This window comes from Lissotriton helveticus, chromosome 1_1 (genome assembly GCF_964261635.1).
Source record: "Lissotriton helveticus chromosome 1_1, aLisHel1.1, whole genome shotgun sequence".
In the NCBI taxonomy this organism is placed as follows: domain Eukaryota; kingdom Metazoa; phylum Chordata; class Amphibia; order Caudata; family Salamandridae; genus Lissotriton; species Lissotriton helveticus.
Window position 1 is genome coordinate 1,384,510,333 of NC_136057.1, and position 27,722 is coordinate 1,384,538,054.

Sequence of the window (27,722 nt, forward strand, 5' to 3'; positions counted from 1 at the left end):
CGTAACTTCTCCACTAGTGAGAAGGCAGTGTGAGCAGCGCACATCAATGTGCTTGCTCTCTCGTAAAGGGTCTCTATCGGGCTGTTTTGCGCCCTGGCTCTTTTTTCCGGCCTAGAGTGACAGCAGTTTGCTGTCACTGCAGTCTGGAAAGAAACGGATCACCTGTGCCAGCGCACAAAACAGAGCCCAAAACAGAGCCCGACAGAGACCCGTTTCGAGGCCCCCTTTAAAAAACTGCCGGTGCTCAGACTCCTTGAGACCCGGCCCACTTAAAGTCCTGCGCATAACGTAACCGGAGACTGGCTCCTGTCACAGCAGGCCTCGTGCTCAGTACAACAGGCGCACTAAGGCACTTGGAGGCCGGGGCTCTCCCAGGAAAGGCGGTCCTGTGTGCTTGGAGGGGGTGGAGGCACAGAGTGCCCCCTGCTCCGATGATATGGAAGGGGGGGACCTGCTTTCGAAGGAGGCACGGAATACACCCTGAAAAAGTACTAAAGTTCTACTCTCAATAGTCTCAACGCACCGTAATGGCGTATGGACATATTTGAAAAACACAATAGTTAATTCATAGAACTGGATGAGGGTAATACCACAGCTGTCCTGTCCTCATTTCACTGTATGGCACTTTCTTTGACCACCCTAGACTTTCTGACACCTCCTCTCGTGATAGCAGGATACTTTTTTCCTCCCTGCTTTTCTCCTTTATCAATGTTTCCCTATCTTTCTCTCTCTCCATTTTGTGCCTTTCTCTTTCCTACTCCGGGTCAAAGTCTGAAGATGAAAGCGAAGTCCCAGTGCCCAAAAATATGTCCGGTGCCCTTCACCGGCTCAAAAAAACAAGTATACTCATGACCACCGGAATTATGGTAACCTGCAATTGTTTTTTTCCGCATAATTCTGCAGTTACCATACAAATAAGACACTGCTGAATAAAGTGTAGCGCTAAGCAAAAATATATGTTTTTAGTTCAAACGTTACTTTAAAACAAGTTTTACAGATGTTGCGTGGCAGGCCTTCTGCAAAGGCTGACTGTGCACCTTTCAGTTGCTAATTTGCGTTTCCATCTATTAAACTGGTGTTAATAAGTGAAACAAGACCTACTCGCCTTCAGAAGACTGCTCAAGACCTGGCTCTTCGAGCAGTAGCAGCACCACCCCTCCCCTCAGCGCCATGGGACCCTCTAAAAGTACTCTGATTGATTGATTGATTGAACCTTACTGAGCTGCGATCGGGAAAGAGCATCGATGCTGGTGGCAGCGTGAGGGAAAACTAAGGGGCAAATCTAAGGCAAAACACGTGCTTGAAGAGCGGGGAGAAAATAATTGAAACACAGAGCGCGAGTCACAAAGGAGCTGAGCAGCCCTCGAGTACAAGGCAGAAATCTAACGCGCTGCACCAGGTACAAAGCGCGGAAATAAAACAATGCAGTCCATTAAACAATGTACTGAATAAGGCAATAATCAGGCAATAATCAAAGCCAGAATAAGCCAAAATCAAGTACAGTGCAAAGTAGACAAAATAGAGAAACCCTTATCTTGACTGCGGAGCAGCAAAGAAAGAGGAAGCCAAGATGGTGTCTCTCTATTGTGTATTCTTTTACATGTTGCCATTGGCTGTAATGAGGAGGCGTGGTTCAAAGCCTCATGGGATATTTTTTTTTTCATTGTGTAGTTTACTTTTAATTGGCTGCTGTGAGTTCAGTAAAGAAATTGAGACAGCATAATCGGAAGCCCCCGGTCCTGACATAGAATCATTGATACTTGTCTAGGAAAGAATCCCCTTTGGGTAATATCACACAGTCATCATAGATTTTATCAAAGCCGTTTATACCATACCAAAAATAATGAAAATAAACAAAGAGGAAATGTAAAAACTGAAATATTAAAAATATACAATTTATTAAAAGCGAATCAAGCACCAGTTAAAACATAATCTAACCCTGTCATCAATACATTTCTAATCAATTAGAGAAAGCAGAAAACGTTATCAATAAAACATATACAGAAACAATCTGAAGTAATGAGAAATGGGGAAAAAACACATTAGGAAAAAATAATTCCTATTAGGAGAAGGAAAATACAATAGTCAACACAGAGATCAATTCTGATTTAAATTTTGAATTTCTTTAAAAATGATTGTCTCCACAGACTTAAAGTACATCCACTCATGTGGGCATCGACGCGTTTCGGTGGGCAATAAGTTTACAGCCGACATCTTCTTCAGGATAAAATAGTTCATTCCCACTTTAACATATTGTCATCTGTAGTATATAAAATACAAAACATATTTCATCAAATCAATCCTAATACATTAAAATATAAGACATCATTTTACGTAACCTCATTGTTCATAAAAAGTATAAACACTTAATATACATAGGTGTGATAAGGAGATAAGCGACACAGCAATCATACCAACAAATCATACATACAGCAATTTAATATACCGGGGTACTTAAAAACGTCAAGGTATATAAAATGAGGCAAAGGAGCCTTCATAGATTGTGATAAAGTACAGGCACTTAGCACTAAGCAGTACCAAGTGTAATTTAGAAAGTTCCATACCTGGATACTCCTCGTTGCACATAGTAAGATCAGTGTTGGAAACAATGCCAAACATCCTGAATACCAAAATTCAGTAATAAGACTCAAATACAACAGGAAAAAGGCTCAGCTCAATACCTTAACTCCTGGGGCTGAGGAGACCTCCAGTGTTGAATCTTTTATTATAGACAGTCTGTTAATATCTGTATATTGGATAAAAAATCGAAGTATATATCCCCAGTCAGTTGCATTATATAAGCGATACTTTATATTATTGTATCTTTATTGAAAATGCGAGACAAACCTCTAACAAATTCGATAGTCCCGCAAAAAATCTTTAAAAACAATCACTCTGTGATCTTTACAATGGCTGCCTTGTATTCAAGTGCACTCTAAAAGACAAAAAATAATCATCACTATCTAATACTAGGGGGCAACTCGAGATAATACATTCACGAGTAAAGTATTTAGCAATGACAGATTCCCACATCGTGACCCATGTCACCGCCTAACCAAAACACAGATCGATTTAGGCCTAAATGAATATATATGAGGATGAGACTAGGGTACATTATCTTAAACAGCCCTCTAAATGAAGAAGACAAATACACACTCACATATGCCTATATCGCTACGTTCTCAATATAAACAAATACAGTTAAAACCCTAATGTACTCGCAGGTAACGTCTAGCTATTTACCTGAAAATGCGGAGAAAAATTCGGAGCACATGGTCCAAATTCCTTTCGTGTAGTGAAAGCCTCAATATTCCGATAATGGGTTAAAATGCGGTACTGCCAGCGGTCTAAGCAGAAAAAGCAATACATTATAAATCTCTGCCAATCAAAAGGAGTCAACCAACAGAACTCCCTTCCTGCCACGCGCATAACCATTACCCCGAAATCGCCGCGTATTACCTGTGTGAGTAGACGTCAAGACACACGGGCCATCCGCCTCCAAGGGTGAAAAAAGCGAGCAGATAACTTGTGTCATCACACGGGGTTTAAATACTCTAAATTTGCAGTAATTTTACCCGGACAACGCCTATCCATTTCCTGGTAGGCATACAGACACTACATCCGTATCCGGTATCTCAAAACAAAGACTAGAGCGGCAGAGCATGTATTCATTCCGCTATTATTCAACATAGAAAAAGGACTAACTAGACATTTGTTCTCGCACACAAACATTTCTTAAGTAAATATACAGGAGGAACAAAAAATATTGAAAGCTGGATCCTTTTATAGTCTCTCATTTTTATTTTTAAAAAATGTCGAAACTGAAGCCAAACTATGTACTGTTTAAGAGCAAATAGCTAATAGGGCACGCATCGTATCCCTGCCAGTCCTTTACATTTTATTACAAGGAACACAGCCCATCATCAATGTCCAAACTCACGCAGACATCCTAACAAAGGTCGCACAAACTACCATAGCTGCATCGAAGAGAGGGAGAGTCCCACCAACCAATATATGGCAAGTAATAAGACTCTCCCTCCCCCCATAACAACCACGGCACTCCACACAACCCGTACCAGGACATCCACATGACCCCGGCAAAACGCTACCCAAATACCAACCATGAACAATGATCCCTCCAACAAAATGCAAAGAATCACCTCTTGGTGAGCTGAGATTCGAACAAAGATTGGGGAAGAAGCAAAATTATAAGTGAACTTTCTTTCAGTCATGAGCAAGGAAAGAAACTCCCATCTCATGTGGCCCCTATCAAGCGATCCCATTCTTCCCTAGAATTAAGGCCAATACGCACGGTGTTGAGAGTGGAAATATACCACTGTTCGCGCATTTTGCGTTTGGATTGAATATTCATATCATTGATACCAATTGGTAGAGCGCAGAGGAAGGCAGTGCGTATTTCCGGTCTTCATGCCTCAGCCTTTCATCCTTCCGGGGCAGGTTGGATGGGTTACGGTTGCTATCGGCCGCGGTGCCTGCGGGCACTCGGGACACAAAGGAGGGGGGTCGGTGATGTCTTGGGGCGGGGGAAAATGGGGGGGTTTGCTCACCCCAGCGTTGCTGCACGTGTCTTTTCACATTTCTAGCCGGGCACTAAATTTCCTGCATCTCTCTGCTTCCACACGAGAGCGATGTCACCCCATTAGCAGGCAGGCGCCCCTAAATCTGAATTAGGGCTGTATTAAATTTCAAGCAGTTTCTGAAAGGCTCAATTACAGCCGAGCTGAGTGTTCGCCTTGAACGCGCACCGCCCCACCCTCGGAGAGGTCTTTCTCAGAGTTCACTCTGGAACGCTGGCATCTGATCGCGCGCCTCTAAATCTCCTTTCCCTTCCCCTCCAACCCATCCATTTCTGCTCACATCGAGATCTTGCTTACTGGTACATTCCACGTAGATAAAAGGCCCTTGCTAACAACACAAGCCTGACTGGCCATATGCTGACGCCGGAGCAGTAAATGCAGATTCTTTCAGCCCAAGGACTACTCGTGAATTGCAGCCCCCATGCCACCCAAGGCATGCACCTCCAACAAACACAGGAATCGCACCCTATTTATTACAGTAACTAACTCAGAAACGGCACCAAGCTTTCATCGATAAGTACTTGCCTCGCACCCCACCTCCGTCTAAACTACGGCTTGAAGAGATATAAAAAAACAAACGCCAGAATGGGGGAAGAGCTGCACTCCCCGTGCCCCTGTGGTGAAGAATTTTCTTATCTGCTTGTTCAATAAACAAGCAGATAAGAAAAGTCTTCACGGCAGCCGTAAAGCAGGCCATGGTGCCCAGAGGGGCTGTCCAAAAAACAGACTGGGTGGCACCCAAAAACACTACTTTCCATTGGGAAGCCAGCATTTACCATAAACGCTGACGCTACCAAATGGAAAGGAGGGGCGGGGATTAGAGTCCCCTTTAGAACATTTTTTCTAACAATATCTCTCGCAGAGCAGCTTCGCTGCCATGCCCACGCAAGACCTAATGAGTGCTGGTGCAAAACCCCAGCAACCACAGGCACAAATTAATCACAGCAAGCACAGTAATAAGAGTCAATATATGCGTCCAACATTGGTAAGAATCAATAGCAAATGATGTCAGACAAAAGATTTTGCTACTGCATGAGCGAATGCCCGCTAATTATATTTAGGAACAGAAATTATTTGACCAATTACCATACATGAAGTTCCAGCTCCCTCGGTACTTGGCTGCCTCTGAAACTTGAGTGTTTTGTATTTTGGAGATTATATTAGCCGCTATCTGGGGCTAAATAAGAGTGCGAGAGAGAAAAAAATGTTACATGTAAAATCTGGACATTTGTCAACTTCCAGGCTATGTATTTGGTTTATGAACCAATAGGATGAATGGATACAGGCATATTGATGCATTTATTGAAACTACTTTGGGTATTCCAGACCATTTGAGGGAGGTAGGACTGTGCCGTGTCTCTGAATAGAAAATGGAAATCTTCGGTCAGAAGATTAGAGTCTAAGGTATTAATTAGCTAAATTGTATACTGCCCCTTGGTCCCAATAGGGAAATACAATTACAATATTTCTGTCAGATGCATATTTGAAGAATAGACTGTACGTCTGCTGTTATGTTGGGATCTGTGATAGAGAGAATAAATCCATATCCTTCTTATAGGTTTCTTCCTTCATTCTCTGGGTTATGCATGCCTGTTTACAAGTATGTATATGCTGTTTTACAGAGGCTCACAGAAATTACTACCTGGAGACAGTTGTGACAATGTGTCAAGAGGCGTGGTTTGACTCTTTTATAAAATAGATTATTACCAAATTCCAATAAATATTATAGCTTAAACATGTAATATTAATGAGAGGGAAATTGTAATGATAGATTCTTTTCAAATTTAGGAGTGAAAACGATAACATGATCTCTTCCTCCAATTGCAGTCATTGCAATGAGATGCAATGGCAATAGGCCATGTTGAATATTTACTGAATTGTTTTGGAAGCTAGGATCACCAATTTCAATAAAATATGGTTGGAATATACATCGACCATGTAATGTATTTGTACTAATATTAGTTTGTCACTAGTCTAATCAGCTTCAATATTTGTGAAGCTAGTTCAGTGCAATTTACAGCAATTAACTATGTTGCACGAATTTATATTATTGCAAATAGTTGTAAAAGTGTGTATGTTATGTCCCATAGAGATCAATGTTGGTATATTGTTGGCCTGATTAAAACTGAGAGCAAGTCATCAAGGATTAATGAAAGTAATGACATGAGATGATTTTAATAATTAAGTGATTTGTGTAAGTATGATTGGGACAGGAAACAGATGTTTGCTTTTCGAATCCCCCTAATGAAAGTCGTAGTGATAAAATGAAACACTGGGGCATATATGATGCATTTTACAATACATCAACATCTTTTTGACCAGTCTCGCTTTATAATCACGGGCTTTATTGTGTCTGGATTCGTCGGAGAAGCTGGCTTGGTTTTTAATTTGGTATTAAGAATGCTGAGGCTGTTCCCAGTAGATAACAGCTCACCCCCTGGACACTCACACTGTAACCAGATTTTTAATGTGCTCTCAACACCATTCCAAATTGGCCGACTCTTCAAGTGAGCCTAATCGTAGATGGCGGACCGCAATATTTTCATTATCTATAATTCTCCTTAAGCGATGTCATCAAGCTCCGAAAGGATTTTAAAGGAACAAGTGAAGAAGGACCTACTTTATCTTAAGCTTCTCTCTGAAGTTTCTCTAGTCAATATGTAACAGAGCATAGTAGGACTGTCGTTTGGTGTGGCTGATGCTCCACTCCCAATGGAGAATATCGTATGCTGCAGTTTCTGTGCCAAGTTTGAGGACATCCGGGTTTAACCTCAAGAGGAGGCAATTTGCAAGTGCCTTAATAAAAATGTCTCGGAGGAAGAGAAGAAGTCCTAGTTGAAAACGTTTTAGAAAATAGTGTTTTTCTTGCGATACCAGTCCTGCCAAGCATCACGGGTTAGACTAACGCATTTCAGTGTGGTACTCCGCATTACCGCACTGAAATGCGTTGTCACGCATATGCATGTGTCTCAGCTTTCACTCAAAGCTCTGCCTAAAACTGTCAAGTGTGGCAGCGAGCCCCCCGTTGCGTGCTGCATCCAGCTTAGGGCCCCCAGCGGAGTGGAGGCTGCTGGCAGTTTTACACTCACTCATCTGTTGCAATGTAGCGCAATCCATTATCGTTGCTATTGCACTGCCAGCCTGACGTCATTGAGGTGCTGGTAGTGTGTCCGATGAGAGACTAACTGGACGGCCGCCCCTCCGCCCGGGGCCTAGAGGAGTTGGACAGCCTCAGCCTGGACGATTATCACCGCAGGCATCCGGGCGGCAAACCTGAAATGCCAGGGCCCGTGGTGGCCCACGCCGGCCTGAGCCTGCCTGCTGCAGCCAGCTTAGCAGAGCAGAGTCGCTGCCTGCAATTATGGATCGCCATTCGCCACACTCTTCGAGTTCGGATCGACTCTTATCTGTGGCCTCGGCCCAAGCCCAAGTAAGTGCCTGTGTGTGTGCGTGTTAACATAACATACAATGCCGACTGACAACAGACTCTCCTCCGGTCAGATTCCTAACACTGATCTATTTTCAGCTAGCGTGTCCTCAAATTATGCGAAGGTTTTAGAAAATGAACTCACCTCAGGTAACTACTCAGCAGAGTGGAAGTGTCTGGGAGACGCAGGCGGCGATGGGAACTGCTGCCTCGAGTCGTGACCAGAGCCCGGTAGTGCTTATCTCCCAAATCATCCATGTTCTCTGTCTACATGTAAAGGCTGAGTTTCAGCCTCTCCGGGGAGTCCTTTCCCTCGCCTCCGAGGTCACTGGCCCCGAGAGCCCATCGATTCCTGCAGCGCCATGCACGGGCCTCGGCTCCTCTCTGTTGGCGTCGGGGTGTTTGTAATTAAAGTGATAAAAAGTCAGTCAACCGAAACTTCAGAGGACGTGCCCGATTACCCAGCCTCTTAACCTTAAAGGCCCTGGCACCACCCCAGGGCACCCGCCGTGGCTGCTTATGTATGCAGGAAAATCACAATATTTTCTTGGGAATGTTGTGGTTTTACTGGTTTACAACTCCCTCCTCTATTTTAACAGGCAGGGTGGACTATAGGTTGCTCCAGGTACCGAAGTTACTATTGAGCCAGGTCTGTGGGCAACGCCGCAGCAAATCTTTTTTTTTAATCCTGAACCTTAATATCAGGGAGGCCCGAGGCCGAGGGCAGTGTGAAATCACCGAGGCACGTGCTGCGAGGGCCGCAGGGGGTCATGCACAACTTTACAGCTGGGTCTGGCACATTTTAGGAGCAATCAGCAGTCACTCACGACTCAGGGAGCAGTTACAGATCAAAGGCTCACCTCGAGGATCTAACACATTGATTGAAAACACGGAAAGACACCCATTAGGGCAGAGCATAGACAGACAGCACACCACCTCACTGCTAAAAGAAAGGAGAAAATGTACATTTGTGTCTTTCCCCTACCGAAAAACACCCAGCTAAAAAAAAAAAACATATTCACTTCAATTTTCCAACAAATCGGGCAATATATTTTAAACAATGTACACCTGGCAAATTACCCCCAAAATGTTCATCTCACCCGCAGATGCACAGCAAGGCCTGCCTGTCAGTGTCATTTGATGAGAATTCTTTCCTTGTGGCTGTGAGACAAGAATTCTTACCTGCACAGCACTATGAGTTAGAAAAGGCAAACTGTCCCTTCATTGTCTTTTTATTTGTAGCAGCACCATTAAACCCCAAGCAACAGGCTGAAATAGTGCCCATGTCAGTCACAGCGCCGAGTACAGTGAGTAGGTTTGTGCATGCAGACTTCAGTAAAGCTCTGATAGATAGCTCAGTTGGCTCACTTCCAGGCACTACTCGCTGCTTTGAAGACCGGAGTTTCAAACTGTGGTTGATGTTCTAGTGTCTTTGCCATGGTCGCTCAAGAGAAGTAGTCAAGGTGAAAAACATGTTTTCTGGAGCACCAAAGACACCGCAGTTTCTGCACGAATCTCGTGCAAGCAGGGCATGACTTTCAACACATTCTATGTACGAACACTGCCTAGATTAAAGTACACAAACATGTTTTCCCTAGAGTGCACTGCTACTCCTTCTATATCTGACGTTATCTGGTATTTTTATATATTTGCAATGTATATCCCAAGAGTAGCGTCAGTTGTTGCCTTTTAAAACAGGCGGACTCTTTCTGTCAAAAGGCTACCTGTGTTCTTGTTTAAGGAAATATATATTTTCTGTTACATCCTGCATTTGTTTAAGTAGTTCCTACACTGTCTCATGAAATTTATGCTGCCATGGAGACCGGCAGCTTGGCTGCAGTGTGACAGGGCCTGCTTGTTGCCGCAGCTCTAGCTCACCAGATTAGCAAAAAAACTGTATTTCCCTGAGACTGAGTGACAGTATAATCTCATAGTTGCACTTGCTATGCTATCAAACATTACTTATTTAGACTGGCACACAGTCCATGAATGATCAGATCAACGAGATCGTCTTATGAGCAGCTGGAGTGCCTGCCTACCCTCTGTTTCTGATAACTGCCGTCATGCAGTCTGTCTCCGCTGAGTACCCTTCCATTTCTGGTGCTTTGCAGCAGTTTCAAGATCTTCTTAGAGAGTCTTGTTGCTCAAATGGATGTAAATTTCTGTTATTTATATGTTTCCTTCGTCATCATTCCTTGATTTTGCTCGCGAGAAAGTGTCACTCATAGTCGTTGAAATGTCACTCATAATTACACTGAAATTATAGAAATGTCACACATAGAAATCTGAAACCTTGGCAGCTATGTGATACAAATCACTGATGATTCCCTTCTTTGTTGACACCCTCGAGTAAGTTAGCTGCGGGGATTCCCTGATTTCAAGTGTGGATAGTGTTGTCAGCTCGGCGAATGATCACTAGTCCAAGATCATAACCCTGCTTGAAGGGGCTAAAAGCGCTAAAATGTCCTTTTCGTGGTAAAGAAATACGTGTAGCAATAATGCCATTTTAGTTATAGTTTTTTTTCCAAAAAAATACTCTGTTTCTTACTTATTGCAAGCTTAATATATACAAATTACTAATGCAAATGTCAAAACTAGATGAATCGACTTTCTGGAATAAATCTTGAGGAACAATTTTATTTGTCTTGCTATGTTGAGTGATGGTGTAATGTAGTTTTGCTGGTAGGCCTTGTCCAGAAAATAAAACCTAAAGAAAATGAAAGTACAGATAATTGCACCTCGGCAAATGTGGATGGGTTTTCTGACTGCAACAGGTTTAAATAATGATTACATTGCGTTAAATTCCATGACTGTACTTTATATGGTGTTTTTATGGCGTTTTCTAATATGTTGCAGTTTCAAGATTAAACAATTATTGTCATTTGTTAAATAGACTCCTTTATAGTTAACACCGAGTTATAGAAATTTACCAATGGACTAAAACAGAAAGGCGATCATATTATTATTTCTAGAAATCATTATATTTTTTGCATCTTTTTGTATTTGAACAACTGTCCCTTATTACAGGCTCTTGCAGAGGGTTATGTTTAAAGCACCGATGAAGAAGACATTTGTATGAACGGGAGGAGTAGCATGGGCTGTTTACCATAAAAATCGGGGCCCCACTCAGCCATATCTAAATCTATTTATAATCACTAAAGTAGGCTTTGCCTGTTTTGTGATACTTTGTCCATAGCTGCCAAGGTTTCAGATTGCCATGTGTGACATTTTAAAAATTTGAGTGAAATTATGAGTGACATTTCAACGACTATGAGTGACACTTTCTCGCGAAAAAAATTCATGGAATTAGTTACTCTACCAAACCTGTTGTACAATATTGCTAGCATAATGGCATTGATGCAATGCACCATAACACGAGGTGCACTACTGAACATTATAAACTGTGGCACCGGCCGCGTCGCGTGTGCAGCGCTGCGTGGGGGCTGACTTAACTGGCTGTTGTACAAAATTGCAAGCTGGCTTAAATGCATTGATGCACCAGAGCACGACGTGCGCACTGCTGAACATTAATAAAAATAAACTGTGACTGACATCTCATCACAGGCGTCGCGTGCGTAGCCAGGGCTGCGTGGGGGCTGAAACTTTACTTACTACTTGTTGACGACTTGCTGCTGCCCAGCCACGATGTGCAGCAGTGACTGCCACTACTGCCAGGGCACTGCCTGTCTTCATCTCCAGGCAGAGCTGCTTGCTGCTGCCTCCACTCGTCGCCGGTCACTGCACTCCTCGCCTCGGCCGCCCCGCCCGTGCCGCAATCGGTTTGCGGCCCCCTGCGGCTGCGGCGAGCGGCCTGCCATCATGGCATGAGAGAGGCTGTGGCAGGCTGCACTCTCAGATTTAAATCCCCCGCCGGCGGCTTTACTTCCGGGCCGCCGGACGTGACTGCAGACTGTACCGCCGCACATCCAAATTAATTATTCCCGGCCCCCCTGGTGACACCGTCGTCGGTGATTGGCTGCAGTATCACCGGTCGGGCCGAGAGCCGGGCACTGGCAGCCCGGCCCCTGTGTCAACGCGCCGCGCTGGCGCCGCAGGCAGCCGCACCATTAAAATTCATGTGTCGTAGACGCATTCTGTTTCCATGGCAACAGGCAGCTCCTGGTGGCAGAGTGCAGAGTCGATACATTGCAGCGCTCTCAGAGCGGAGAGCTGCAGGACAGTGTGTGAGTGTTTAGGAACATGACGGGCAGGCCGGCGGCGGCGCACCTTTCTCGAGGGAGCAGCACAGAGAGAGCCCGGCCGGGCACAGTGACAGGCGCCGCTGGTATGCGTGACATTGCATTTCAGTGCGGGGATGCGGATCACCGCACTGAAATGCGTGAGCGTCACACCTGTTGCGTGACGCTTGGCAGGACTGTTTGTCGACAAGGGAGGTAACTTTAGCTGCCACTAGCTTCCGGCATAAAACGAGAGAAGGGTCTGCATAACGTTTGTGACCTGAGTCACACAAAAGCTTCTGACAAGCCGGGTACACCACCCCTATTCCTTTAGCTGGGTACACCATCCTATTTCTTTAGCTGGTAGAGTGCTTATGCATCGATAGGCATTAGAGGTTGTGCCAATCACTCCACCAGGGCTGGACTGGCTGTAGCGGGCATCAGGCGATTCCCCTGGAAGCTGGAAGGGTGGGGGCCAATTTTACAGTGGTGGGAGCATTTTTTTTACTGGTGGCCCCCAGTAACAAAGGCAGCAGGGGGTTGATCCATCAACATTGCCAGGGCTGCTTTGGGTTTCTTGTCCGGCCCTGCACTCTACAGGTCACACAAGAGTAGACACTCGCCTTAGCCTGGGTAGGTCTGAACTAGATATCCATAGTTCGACACAACTGAACTTAGTGACACCTCTGTGCTCTTGGATGACAGCCTAGAGACACACTGAGGATGCAGCGTGCAGAACTATTTCCATAGCACGTCGAGATTTCTGAGGAAACTGCAAGGAGATAAATTTGAATGAAAGTGGGAGAGGCTAAATTTGAGGTCTATGTCACCTATAGTGCATGTCAACTACCTACACACAACTCTGTGTGACCTGAACCCCTTTCAACCACCTCTTTCAGTGCTCTTTGCCCCTTTCCTTCTTCTAATCAATACATATGCAATGATCAGAACAAGGAAGTATGGACTCAGTGGAAGGGAATTATTCGTAAGCATTTTTTGACTTTAGCACAGAAACCGGTTCGAAACTCGGTTTGCTCAGTGCTCTGACATCAGAGCATTGAAGTGCTAGGCCCTTAAGCTAATGTTCTGAAATGTGGCGATCCGCCATCCCCCATGCTCTCTAAAGATCCCTGCGCTGCTCGTCTGAACAGGAGAAAAAGGTGTATGGGGGTAAAAAAAATTATAATTGCAGCTGAGTTACTGTGATCTGACATGATTGTTTCCTTCTTTGGGTTTCTGAGAGACTTTCAAGATAACTGCAGCTTTGTTCTCATATAATTGATGTCACTCACATCCACTCAGAGAAGCAAATCCCTGTTATTCACAAATACTCATCTATGACTTTGTATTTGCTGCTAGATCAAGTGTGGAGCACTTTCCCGAGGACCTATTAGTTATTACACATTTGCTTTTCACGGTAAATGGAAAATGCACACCTGCCCCGAGGCACCATGCTCACTCTTTACTTTCTAATCTTTCTAATCTGCTTTTTGTGACCTTGGTGAAAGTGACTGTTCTTTGGCCAAAAGCCAGCTTTTCTCATTTCTGAAACTGGTTCTCACAGAGTGTGATTTGGTCTTAGCTGTGTCAGCCTTTTGGTAGTGGTATAGGCCTACTTGCAGGGATTTTCATCTGGACGGGCCAAAGGGTGCCTTTGTGTGGGCCAATGTCTGCCCAATTTTTGACAATTCTTTAGGTAGCCTAAAAGTTCTAGATTTAAATTATATTTTCTCCTCAACAGTCATACAGAGCACGTGGAGAGTTATTTGAGAGTAAAAGCTGATGTTTATACTGCTCGGGCCCAACCCTCATAATCTCCTGCAATCCAGGCTTCAATAAAAGCATCTGGATACCAAACAGAATATAATAGAAGTTCAAGTTTAAGGAGGTCTCTGTAATCACTCTTTGCACTAGGAAGACTGGCGATTTACTCCTTGCAATTTGTCCAAAACATATTTCTTTGCACACTGTGATCTTTGTTACTGTTAATTTTCATTTCATTCTTTTGCTTTCATTGGTGACGTTTAGAAAACAGCAATACATTTTGAACAAAAGAAAGAGAGCAGTTTTCATGCCTGGCAATTGTAAAACTAGTACTTGCGGTCAAAGAGGTAACCTTACGGGGTGTATGGCGCAGAGAGCATGGACGTCATTTGTGGGTATATATCAACAACAAAAGAGTGACTATCAGTCGAATCACTGTGTGCTGGTGAGAAAACAAATAAATAGAAAAAGGCAGACAACTCTATTGGTAAGAGGAATAATTCTATTTGTAAAAAGAACCCTCACTCACCCTAGTGATGACATGCTTCATCATGGGGTTCCCACGAGGGAGACCGAATATCTCCTCCGTGTGCTTCAACGCCTGCGATTGCAGCGGAGCAGGTTGATTGTGATGTCGGTGGTGTGTGCTCAGTGAGTTGAGTGAAAAGTTAAGAGACCAGCAGTGCCTCAAAAAACTTTATTCGTAGGTCTGTTGGTCACGTTAAAAACAGGTGGGGAGACTGTGATTTTTAATGTAAAAATCACTGTTTCCTAAAGAACGAGGTCAACATGTTTCTGCTGTCAATATGCCCTTTTCGGCGCAGCTTTCATCAGGACCAACTAAGTGTAATCCCCCGGGGGTCCATGCTCGCTAAGGCACGTCCGCGCCGTGAGGATATGAATGTGAAAAGAAAATAAAAAAATTGTGAAGTTTTTTCTTTTTGTAAAAAACTTACGGTTTCATACCGTGTCGTAAAAAGCTCCTAGTAGCTCAACCGGAGCCCAATCTGTAATGAAATAACATTAGACAAAAACATACAGTAAATATATGTTTAACCAATATCAACGGTTCATTTTCACCAACATCATTACAATAGTCTCATTATTCACTCGTCTATGGTGTGTCTGCAAAATCCCTAAAATGTCAGGGTGAAGACGCCTCAACTGATTGGGAGCTCATTCTTTCATATGGACCCCTATCAATGGGTTTATAACTAGACCAATCTTTAGTCATGCTTAGTTTCAAGCCTCACTTTCGATTCAAAAGGAGACATATCTCAGTCAAACATTATGCTCATAATATCAAAAAAGAGAGAAATATATTCTATATGCTACCCTTGTTCAAAATAAATCCCAGTCGGGACTGCGAACTCGTATGATCAGATTAATGGAAGATTGTGCAGTCTGTTAAACTATGGTGCAGTATTATACATAGCGTAATATCGTGATATATTGTACTCACATCATACCGGTATTTGGATATGCACCATAGATCAGCAGCAAGGCTTAGTCTTCACGCTGCGTGTCATCTACAAAATAACAGCAAAACGGGGCCGTTTTACAAAAAGCATTCTCCACCCATGGCCTCGTTAGTTCCAGTGTACGCAGTCAAACCAAAACTATCGTCTACCAACACTTACGTACTACCCAGCGACTCGCCGCCGTCCACCTACTTCTGTAAACGCTGCTATCTGGACATAACGTTCCTCATTGCGCGTAGCTGTTATGGGGAATGGACGCGCGATAACGTAAAGCACGTCACACGTCCAGGTCAGCTGACTGTGATGACGTGTTGTCAGTCCACAAACGACATAGAGAAGGGGTGAAACGTTCGTCTCTCAGCCTCATGAAAACTTTATTAGTCCCGGATTTTGAAAAAACCATAACAACATATTCTCTTAATGTGTGCTGAATAGTTATTATTGTCGACTGGAAACACGCTGTGTATTGCAAGAAACCGGATGATAACATCCCATCGGCCATGTCACTTAAAGGAATTTATCTCGCTATTGACAGAAAAAGAATTTGTATAGCTATTTGACAACAAAGGAGGAAGGAGGCTGGTCAGAGCTCGCAAAACTATCGAATTACTTAGTTACAAAACCAAAGATGTCACCATCCTGGAGAAGTAACTAGTAGATTGCTTCTCATGCCCCCATGCAACTCCCTGTCAGGGATAACAATCATAAAAGCACAACACAGTGGTAAGAGTCTCAATTACCATCCCTGGTCCGGCTTCAACGTCTCATAACCGTCCCCCAGGGGATATCATCATTCAGACCAGTCACATGGCTCGAAAGACGATGCACCCATCTCTGTTCCTTTTCAAACAGGGTAGTCTCTGTTCCATAGTCAAGGTGCTCTACCACGGTCCAATGGATGTCCGAAGGGGAATGTTTATGCTCCTTAAAATGAGTGGTAAGTTTGGTGTTACTTTTACCACATCTTATATTGCTACGGTGCTCACCAATCCGGAGTTTAACCATTCTCTTGGTCATCCCAATGTATCTCAATCCACATGGGCAGGTAATCAGATACACAACATTGCACGTATTGCAATTCGTATGTTGCCGTTGCTGCCACGTTTTGCCTGGTTCAAGGGTGAGTGTCTTGGATGCGGAGGTGAAGGAACACACACTACATCCTCCACAAGGAAAATGACCACATACGGGAGGAAGTCCCCATGCATCCAGTACACTCCTTGTTCTCTGTTCCTGTTGTCGTGGGCGTGTATGTACAACGGAGTCCTTCAGGCTCCTAGCTCTTTTAAAAGAGAACAAAGGTTTCTCCTATGTACAGTTGTTGGATGTTAAGATCCTCCAGTGTCTCTTAATACTGCGACTCACTATGTTTGATGCTGTGTTGTAAGTCGTAACACATGTCAGGGGTATCTCTGAGTCTATTGCTCTCGGGTTGTCTTCTAAAAGAGCATCTCTGTTCTGATTTCGTGCCCTCTTGTAACTTTTAGATAGGAGGTGATTAGGATATCCCCTCTTCTGTAGTTTCTCAGTGAGGTCCCGGGCTTGTGTTTTGTAATCGGAGACCTCACTACAATTCCTCCTAATGCGGAGGTATTGTCCGAAAGGGAGATTCTTTCTCAATGGCTGTGGATGAAAGCTTGAGTAGTGTAACAGGTTATTTCTTGCAGTAGGCTTGAAATAGGTCTTAGATATTAGTTTCCTACCTACTCTTGTGATTATCACATCCAGGAATACAATCTCAGTGCTGTCATATTCATGTGTGAACTTGAGATGCATGTCCTGATGATTTAACCAACCAAAAAATGCAAGTAATGACTCCTCAATACCCTTCCAAATTAACAGCACATCATCTATGTATCGCTGCCATAGAATAATGTTTGCAAAATGGGGGTTGGTGTTAGGTAGGATGTGTTTATGTTCGAAGTTAAACACATACAGCCCCGCCACGCTTGGAGCAAATGTGCTCCCCATTTATGTGCCGGAAGCTGGTAAATAGAGATCTTTGACTTCTAGCTTGTTCCCTGCAATGCCTAGCACTTCCTTTGCGACCCCTGGCTCAGAAGAGGCAGATGTTTTATGACTGGGTGTATGATAACTCCCAGGTCAGAGAACAGGGTGTCAAGAGTGAGGGCACTATTCGCAGCAGCCGGCCAGAATCAGTCAGGGTGTTCCTCTTTCATCAGTGGAAGATGGGACTCTGTCCCATCTTCCACTGATGAAAAAGGAACACCCCTACTGATTCTGGCCCGCTGTTGCAATAGTGCAGTCACTCTTTTGACACCCTGTTCCCTGGCTGGCCTGGGATCCCTCTGACTGGAGTTATCATACACCCACCCGCATCTCATTTTAGAAAAGGCGCTGTGCAAATCCCAAACATAATACATTTGATGTCGGAAGTATTTCACACCAATTATTCCTCTTGCTCTGTGGACTATTTACAACTTCAACAATAGAACAGATTAGTTGCGCCCTGAAGAAGTCCTTCTGATAAGGACGAAACGCGTCAGCTGTGATTTGATCATCTCGATCCTGTTTTAAAACTTCATTGAAATAAAAGAAGAACCTGGAAGAATACTTGTGGACATGGATTTTATAAAACTCTTTGTCTAAGTCTATCTGTGGTGCACCTGTGCTGTTTGTTTAAATCCTTCTGTAAAACTGATAGCGCTAGTACACATGTAGATCCAGCACTATCTTCAGACCGCGTTCCCTCACTTTCATGGGAGCATGGCCCCATGCAAATGAGAGAATGGCTTTGCCTCGGCACCCAACCCATATCATGGATGCGAGTGCAGGGGTCAGGATGTGCACTGACAATACGCCACAAATAGGTGGTGCACAGTCTGTGTGCCTCTTTATGCCAGCCTTCTGGAGGGTCCCAAGAGGCTGCCATGGACCCCCTCAGACAAAGACCTGCAAGCAGGCGCAGTTGCTAACTGCACCTGCCTGCAAGGGGATCTACCTACCCTCTTTAAATTGCATACAGCAAGTAGCCTGCATTGTGAAACCCATGATTTCTATACTTATAAACAGCCTCTCCGTATTTCACTGAAAGCACTGGTCCCAGAGCAGGCGCGGGTTCCCGGCTGTACTGAAGGCAGCCGGGAACCTGTTTCTGTGTGCACTGTTCATTTGAGCCTGGTGTGAGTGTGCGGACGTATGACGTTACAACGCATGCTATTACCACGCATGCTGTTACAACGCAAGTATTACAACGAAAACCATTACAACGCATTACACTTGGGGGTGCTGGATAGTGAATAGTTTAATTTACTATTCCAACTCCAGTCCCCGTGGACACTAGGGAAGGTGTTGGATTGTAAATTAAAACTATTCCTCATCCTAGAGCGCCCCCCAGTGTAATGCGTTGTAATGGTTTTCGTTGTAATACATGCGTTGTAACAGCACTGCCTGGTAAAAGTTGCGTTGTAAAGGGTGCATACCGAGTGTGCTTATGTGTTGCATGTATCGGTATAAACAAGGTGTTTATGCGTGTGGTGGGTGCTTGTATGTGGCGTGTTTTGCATTCATTAAACACTGGATGGGTGTGCAAAATGATATTGATAAAATGACACAATCACTTATTTGAGGCAAGCAGACAGCATAGATTTTCTGAATGTGTATGTGATGCAGCTTTGGGTCCTGAAGGTCGAAGGACCACACTCTCTGCAGCTTCTTTGCATGAATCATCAGCTGGGCGACCTCTCACTGTAACAGCAAGCCTTATCAAACCTAGTGCTATGCAGTGGAATGTAAAAAGTAAACGAACACTATTTAGGAAATGTGACCAAATAGGACAGATGAAATTTTGCCTTACAAATTAAATTGTACATATTTGGTTTTAACATAGGTGTAAAAAAGTATATGCTGCGATGTACGCAGAGACTATCCATTTATATGAAAATCATACTTTGTGTGTAGCAGAACTTTAGCAATATTCTTAAATATTCCTGTGCAATGAGTGATTTAGTTCTGAGGTGAGTTTGATTGATTAGCCTTAATGCCACCATGTGTATATTATGCCACATTGCATAACTTTTAGTAGTGCTTTATTGAACTGAATTTTGATCAGGACCATTGGTAGTACGTGTGAAGAGTAAGATCACTATAAACAGGACCACTGAAATTATGCATCCGGGGAGGAACAAAAAATATGCAGCAGGGTGGACTAAATTATGCAGCAAGGAAAGACAGATAACACGGCGTAATGAGGCACATTTTGTGATAGTATTAATTCATTACTTTGTCTTTTTTTTCCACTTGTTATCACTATCAGGGCCTATGTCGCACCTCAGTAGTACGAGTTTACCACCCAAGTATAGAAATAGGCAACAGAAAGGTGACCAGTCAGCCTTTGCAAAGGGCCTTCAACTGTGCGGCAACTTATTGCAGTATTTTTAACTACTTTTGATCCATTTGAACTAGAAGTATTTTTTTAAATCTGCAGATTATGCATCAGATAATGGATTCTGTGGCAAATGTACCAAGTCCATAATTCAGCACAAAACAAAATACTCACAAAATTGCATAATTCCAGTGCCCCCCAACTATAACCTGGGAATGTGCAACGTACTGTAACAAGAATATCAGAATATGAAATGCACACTTTTGTAACCCCGCCACACAGGTCAGAATAAATCCAGCCCAGGACAATTTCTTACTTGAGATAAAATGGTTATTTACTTGACCACAGCATCTGGCAGAGCACAAACAGACGCACATATTCTAGTTGGCGTTGTAATTCCACATTCTGGCTGCTCATCTAATGAGACATGAACTGCCACTATCTGAATACGATAATGCATGCCCCATTCTACAGTATATTACTGTGCTCGTCCTACACAGACTAAACTACATCACACTCTCAGAACATCCACATAGACACAATAATTATTGAGGTGCCGAAGGTCGTTCATAATCCTGGCCGGCCACTGCACCTGCTGCATTGTTGCAGGTAAACCCCTGCCCCCTCTCCTCCCACCACACACCTCTCTACTTCCGATTGCCTCAGACATGAGCTAGGATTGTCTGGGTTGTTTTTAGTTTACCGGCATGACCAGTACAGAAAAAGGGAAAATCATCTAAAGCTGAGTTTTTTTTCTCCCCATCTGTACATAATTAAAACCGTTATTCTTGCAGTGCAATGCATTCTAGAGGTTCCTGATGCCCCCTAACTGATAAAGTAAACAAAGTGAAAAAAAATCACCACGTTTGGCTGTTGACATGGAGGAAGCAGTCAACAAACAGGTGCTTTCTCGTGGCCTCATCATCTAGGACTAGGAGGGCCAAAGGTCATGTTTGGATGGATCTGGCCCACCCGGCCTACCTGCTAGCACCAGGCTTGTAGCAGTAGCTTCTAACTGTTATAATAGCTTCCTATGATGATGATGCAGGACTATGACCAGTGCCTGGGTGTGCATGCTTTAGACTCTATAATCCGATCTCTGCCTGTCCCAGTGGCCGGCAGCCTGGATATGTCGTCACCCCAGATATGAAATTACCGGCAAAGGGGACCGCAAAAGGAAACCAGGGTACATTGTATATAATTAAAGAAAACAAATGTTTCTCTAGATTAAACCTGTAGTACACTGAACAATTTCCGGTCCACTTGTAATTTAGGGCCACATGTATCATTATTTCAAATAGCAATTGTCTAATTGTGATTATCTGAGAATCGCAATTAGGTAATACCTATTTGAATCTATGAAACTCTACGAGTTTCTGTTGGTGTTTCCTAATGGGTCGCAAATCGACCTACCTCATTAATGTTAATGAGGCAGGCTGCAATTTGAGACCCATTAGGAATCGCTGAAAATACAGGATGGTGGCTTGCTGGGGTCAGCAGCCCGCCATGTCTGTGATTGCTTTTAAATAAAGCAATCATTTTTTTTTTATTCAGACTTTTTTCCATAGAAGAAAACGGCTTGCATTTAAAAAAGAAAAATCTAAATTTCATTTTTCAAAAGCAGCCAGTGGGCCGTGGAACCACTACCTGCTCTTAAAAACATTTTAAGAACATTCACAAAGGGAATCCGTGTAGGATTTTACCTTTCTCACCTTTCAGTTGTCTTTAATATTTTGACCTGCCGGGGTTGCTAGGCCCCGATTAGTGCTTGCTGTGCCCGCCTCTTCCTTTCCAGATTGGCTGGAGAACTCCCACACCTCTCCCGAGTCGGCCTACTTTACTATGGCCAATGCACGGACCATTATATGATTCCCTTTTCCTTTCCTCTGTCTAAACCCACCCTTTGCACTTACAAGGAACAATCTGTCCTTTCTAGGAAATGGGCCAAGATGAACTCGGAGACTTTCACGACTGTCCTAGCTGCCTCTAATCCTAATCTATGAGAGGATTTAGACATAGATCTAGCAGAAAACAACATAGGCAAATGCCTTGGACCTTAGATGGTATAGCCCGGCTGGCCCCCAAATGGAATCCTAGGTCACTCCCCTCTGCACCTTGGTAAAATGAGCACTTAGCTACAGCTAAAAAATGTTGCAAGCGCATTGAACATGACTGGAGAAAATACAACAGTCCGACCAGCCACTCTCGCCATGAACTTGTGTTAAAACAGTACCATAAGCTGATCAGAAGCTCACGCAGAGTTCTTGTTGGACCTGGGGTCTCCAAGTCACATAAGGTAGCTTGGCACTAAATGGCAAGGCTTAACTCCAAAGTACATGTGCAAAGTTTGCGTCACACCCACTCAGTAACTCAGTGCCCATCCATCCCAAAAATGACATTACACCTTACTTTTCATAAAAGTAGAAAAGCTTTATCCTTTCTTGAGTTTAGTTTTATAGTTGCATACAATTTTTCAAATCAGCATCTAGATTGTTTCTCTGTAATACCTGTACTTATAATCTTTTATGAAGGTATTGGCACATAATTCAAAGACAATTCTTCCCTGGCACTTTTAGTTTGTCAAGACAGGAAATTCTTCATAACCTCATTACATTCCCTAGTAAAAGGTATATAGCTCTAGGGTCACTTCTACATTGGTAACTTGAAGAAAGATTCAAACAGCTTACTGACTGGTAGGTTAATTGCAAGTTAACATGAATCCACCAACTCTTTCCTTACATTCATCTTACATTTGTTGTTCAGTACACAGTTCTAGATCCTTCTGGGAATAGGCTTTGATCTATTGGGAAGGCTTACTCATTCCATGAGGGCAGGTCCTTAAGGTTACCCAGTCATTAAGGAGAAAGGCGCTGCACCATCAAGATTCCTCGCCTCCTATCTAAAATAGTACAGTCTGCACTTTCTTTAAGTTATCTTCTTTACTTCCACCCTCAGATTGGCCCAAGTCTAGATAGAATGGCACCTGAGTGAATTAACCTTCCCCACACACTTGTGTCAGCTCACAGTACAGTTGGTTTTCTTTCAGGGGCTCTTCCCTCCTGGTTCACCCGCCGGCTGACTGAGCCCCCACTTCCTCAAGTGACCGGAGGCTTTTTAAGCTTGCCCAGCCTCCCCCTTCCCACTTACTGCGCACTCGGTTGGGGAATCAGTGGGTCTGGGGCTTTGGCCAGTTAGGGAATTCAATTCCCACCTTGCGCTGCCTTCTCTGGACAAGACAGGCCCTTAGCGGCTGACTGCCGGAAAAAGGGGAGATCTCCGCCTCCTCCTGCCGGTACTTGCTCCTCCCGCCGGCTGACTCACCCACAGGACCTGCGCCGTGCAGAGACACCGCCGCGTCTCCTCACAAGCTGCTCACTCGCTGAGACGCCTCTCCATAGAGCCGCGCTTCCGGCCCTGCGCAGGAGGTAGACGCCGCCGCCACTCAGGCAGCTCCTCCTCCGAGACACTCCCCCCAGGCTCTGCGCCACTGAGCCTGCGCGGAAATCAGACGCAGCTCTCCTCTTTCCGCACTGCAGCGGACCTAGCGACGCCACCACACCAGGTCCTCCTCAAACCCCGACGCCACTTCTCGGGGCAGTAGGTCAGCCAGCTGCCGGGACGTGCACACAGCACAGGTGAGCAAACCACCTTCAGCAACCGCCGGTCTTCTGACGCCAATGGGGGTAATGAGGGAGAAGGGGGGGGGGGGGGAGTCCCAGCGTCTCACTGTTCCTAACTTCTGGGAGTCCCTGTGCAGCAATCAAATTAAGGGGGTCCCAGCAGGGTCAGATCCACACGCAAGGGAAGTATCAACAACAGGGGATAGCAGCCCCAAGGGACCATCAACCCGCCTACAGTGCACTGTTCTCCCTGACTAGTGGCCTGGACTCCTAGCTGGACTCTCTCTGGTTTCTTTCCACTTCTAAAATGGCTGCCCTAGCGTTGACCCTTTTATAGGCTAGCCCCAGGCTTCCAGAACCAGCTGGAAGGTTCTAGAGCGTCCCTATATTGTCCTATGGGTCTATCCTCTGAGGAAAACAGTTATGGCAGTTAATGACCACCATTTTGTGTATCCCCTACTTTCTAGTCAGAAAAGGCACCTAGGCCTCAGAAAAGAAGACTATGAGGGCAAAAAGAGCATCTAACCCCTGGGTCAAGACCTAAAAAATCCAGTGGACATAAAAATATAAAAGGGTTTTGAGGGGCAAAAAGGGGACAAAATAAATAATTATTAGGAGGGGCTATCCAAAGGCAGACGGGTCTAACACGCGTCCCCCCCCCAGCTGAAAGTGGGGAGAGCTACCCAACCCCTTGGGAGTCCTCATCACTAAGGCGGAAATACCTAGAGAGACCGTCTGCATTGGCGTGGTCCACTCCAGGCCGATGTTCCACCCGGAAGTCCAGTCCCTGTAGGGAGATGGACCACCTCAACAGCTTGGGATTTTCCCCCTTCATTTGCATCAGCCAACGGAGGGGTCGGTGGTCGGTCTGAACCAGGAAGTGCGAGCCAAACAGGTATGGCCGCAGCTTCTTCAGAGCCCACACCACCGCAAAAGCTTCCCGCTCAATTGCACTCCACTTCTGTTCCCGGGGAAGCAGTCTCCTGGACAAGAAGACTACAGGCTGATCCAGACCCTCTTCATTGAGTTGCGATAACACTGCCCCAATGCCATGCTCGGATGCGTCTGTCTGGACGATGAACTCCTTGGAGAAGTCTGGGGCCCTCAGGACCGGTGCTGCACACATTGCCTGTTTCAATTTCTCAAAGGCTTGCTGACAAGCCTCTGTCCAGACTACCCGTTGAGGTTGTTTCTTGGATGTGAGCTCTGTGAGGGGCGCTACAATAGTGCCATACCCCTTCACAAAGCGACGGTAGTAACCTGTGAGGCCCAGGAAAGCTCGGACCTCAGTCTGGGTCTTGGGGGGTTCCCAGGCCATGATTGCCTCAATCTTTGCCTGGAGGGGCTGCACTGTTCCCCTACCCACCAAGTGGCCTAGGTACACCACCGACCCCTGCCCAATCTGACATTTGCTGGCTTTGATTGTCAAGCCAGCTTGTTTCAGGGCCTGGAGAACTGCTTGCAAGTGACGCAAATGGTCCTCCCAACTGCTGCTGAAGACGGCAATGTCATCCAGGTAAGCAGCGGAGAAAGCCTCCATTCCGGAGAGGACCTGGTTCACCAGCCGCTGAAAAGTGGCAGGGGCGTTCTTGAGCCCAAAGGGCATCACGCAGAACTGGAAGTGTCCCTCAGGCGTGGAGAAAGCTGACCTTTCTTTTGCTCCATCTGTAAGGGAGATCTGCCAGTACCCTGAAGTAAGGGCAAAGGTACTCAGATATTGGGCAGCTCCCAGCCGGTCAATCAATTCATCCGCCCTAGGGATCGGATGAGCATCAGTCTTGGTCACGGAGTTCAGTCCCCGGTAATCCACACAGAACCTCAGTTCTGGAGTGGTGCCTGGTGGAGCAGCTTTTGGCACTAGAACCACCGGACTGGACCAGGGGCTACTGGAAAGTTCAATGACTCCTAGCTCCAGCATCTTGGTAACCTCACCATGGATGCTGGCCTTCACCTTGTCTGACAGCCGGTAGGTCTTTGACTTCACTGGCGGGCTGTCTCCTGTGTCCACATCATGGTACACAGATGGGTTCTTCCCGGGACAAGGGAGAACAACGAGGAGTACTGCTCCAATACCTGGCGGCAGTCCTCTCGCTGCTCAGGAGTTAGGGATGGGGAGAGAATCACTCCCTCCACCGACCCATCCTTCTCTTGAGACGAGAAGAGATCAGGGAGAAGCTCGCTTTCTGCTTCCTCGGCACCATCAGTCACCATCATCAAGATGACCTCGGGCCTCTCATGGTGGGGTTTGAGGCGATTGGCATGCAGCACCCCTAAGGGCTGTCGAGGGGTCTTAAGATCCACCAGGTAGGTGGCCTTACCCTTCTTTTCCAACACCTCAAAGGGGCCTGCCCAACAATCTTGAAGGGCACTTAGCTCTCCAGGTTCCATCACCCACACTTTCTGGCCAGGCTCCAACTCCACCGGGTGAGCGTTGTGGTCGTACCATTCTTTCATTACTGCCTGACTGGCTTCCAAGTTGTCAGAAGCTTGCTTCCACAACTTTGCCATTTGGCTCCGGAAGGCCAGCATGTAGCTCACCACATCCTGAGGAGGCTTTCTGGGAGACTTTTCCCGTCCATCCTTCACCAGGCTGAGAGGTCCACGCACAGGGTGCCCGTACAACAGCTCAAAGGGGCTGAAGCCCACTCCCTTCTGCGGCACTATAAGGAGGAGAATAGCAAACAGGGCAGGAGGACGTCCCATTTCCTCCACAGGCTCTCAGGCAGACTTCTTATCATGCCTTTCAAGGTCTTATTAAACCTCTCTACCAGTCCATTGGACTGGGGGTGGTATGGAGTGGTGAACCGGTAGGTCACTCCACACTCCTTCCACATTGCCCGCATATATGCTGACATGAAGTTGGTCCCCCTGTCGGACACAACTTCCTTGGGGAAACCCACTCGGGTAAAGATCCCCATCAGGGCCCTAGCCACAACAGGTGCAGTGACAGTCCTCAGAGGAATTGCCTCTGGGTACCGCGTGGCGTGATCCACCAGAACCAGGATAAACCTGTGACCAGCTGTAGTTGGTGGATCCAATGGCCCCACAATGTCGATGCCCACCCTTTCAAAGGGGGTGCTAACGACAGGAAGTGGTTCCAGGGGAGCTTTCAGCTTCACCCCTGTCTTCCCACTGGCTTGACAGGATACACACGTCCGACAGTATGTGTCAGATGCCACTTTCATCTGAGGCCAGTAAAAGTGGGGGACAAGCCGGGCAAAGGTCTTGTCCTGACCTAAGTGTCCTGCCAAGGGAATCTCATGAGCCAATTCTAGAAGAAAGGCTTGGTATCGTTGAGGGACTACCAAGGCCCTTGATGAACCGGGCAAAGGTACCTTGGGTTCACTGTAGAGGAGTCCGTCCTCCCAGTAAATGTGGTAGTGTCCTGCAACGTTCCCTGCTGCCTGGGCTTCGGCCTGTCGCCTCAGTCCCTCAAGGGTAGGGCACTCCTTCTGGCCCTTACAGAACTCCTCCCTGGTAGGCCCTCCCTCCACATGCCACTCAGCAGGGATAGGTAAGTCCTCCAGGGAGACTACTTCCCCCTCCACGGACTCCTGGCCCACCTTCGCAGGTGGCCGATCTGTCTCATGGGGCGTGGAAGCCGAAGCAGGCTTCTCCTGTCTTCAGGTCTTTCCCTTTTTGGCAGCGGGCTGGGCCATTGTTCCAGGCTCCAGCCCAGGCGAACTCCCTCTCCGGGTAGTCGCAGACCTTGTGCTTACACAGGCACAGTCAGGTGTACCCAGCATCTCCGAATGAGTCCGGTATTCCACCTCCTTCCAGACATTGTGCTCCATGTCATTTCCCAGCAGACAATCGACTGGCACGGCAGGGCTTACGGCAACTCGAAGTGAACCTGCAACCCCTTCCCACTCAAAGCGGACCTCGGCCACAGGATAGTAGCCCAATCTGCCGTCAGCCATCGCGGCGGGGTGGAGTACATGTGGAATCACCTGCTCTGGAGACACCAGTTGACTCCTTACCATAGTCATACTGGCTCCTGTGTCTCTCAGAGCCTCCCCTGTTTGGCCATTGATGGTGACCCATTGCCCATACTTTACAGTATTTGAGGGCACCTGGATCTTAGGAACCATCTCCCGATCTCCCAGGGACACTAAGGTGACACCGCCCACTCACCCCCCTTATTTAAGGGCAACTCCTCCCCGAGCACTACACTAGCTACTCCTGGGGCTTTTACTCCAGTGGGAGGGGGTGGTCTCTTTGGGCACTTGACATCTCCCTTATAATGTCCAACACCACCACACTCAAAGCAGTGGACAACCCTTGGCTGCTGACTTTAGCCAGGATGAGG

At 45.8% G+C, this 27,722-nt stretch overlaps 1 protein-coding gene and 1 long non-coding RNA gene across 2 annotated transcripts in view; one reads left to right on the forward strand and one right to left on the reverse strand.

Moving 5' to 3' along the window:
• Positions 1-27,722, forward strand: part of SH3BP1 (SH3 domain binding protein 1) — a 235,619-nt gene that overhangs the window by 65,547 nt on the left and 142,350 nt on the right. The window lies entirely within an intron of this gene.
• On the reverse strand, positions 1,882-15,690 carry LOC144773065 (uncharacterized). Its single transcript, XR_013599912.1, has 4 exons — positions 15,608-15,690; positions 15,430-15,496; positions 14,924-14,974; positions 1,882-2,260 (listed from the first exon to the last, which is right to left on the reverse strand). It is a non-coding gene; the product is annotated as an uncharacterized LOC144773065 (long non-coding RNA).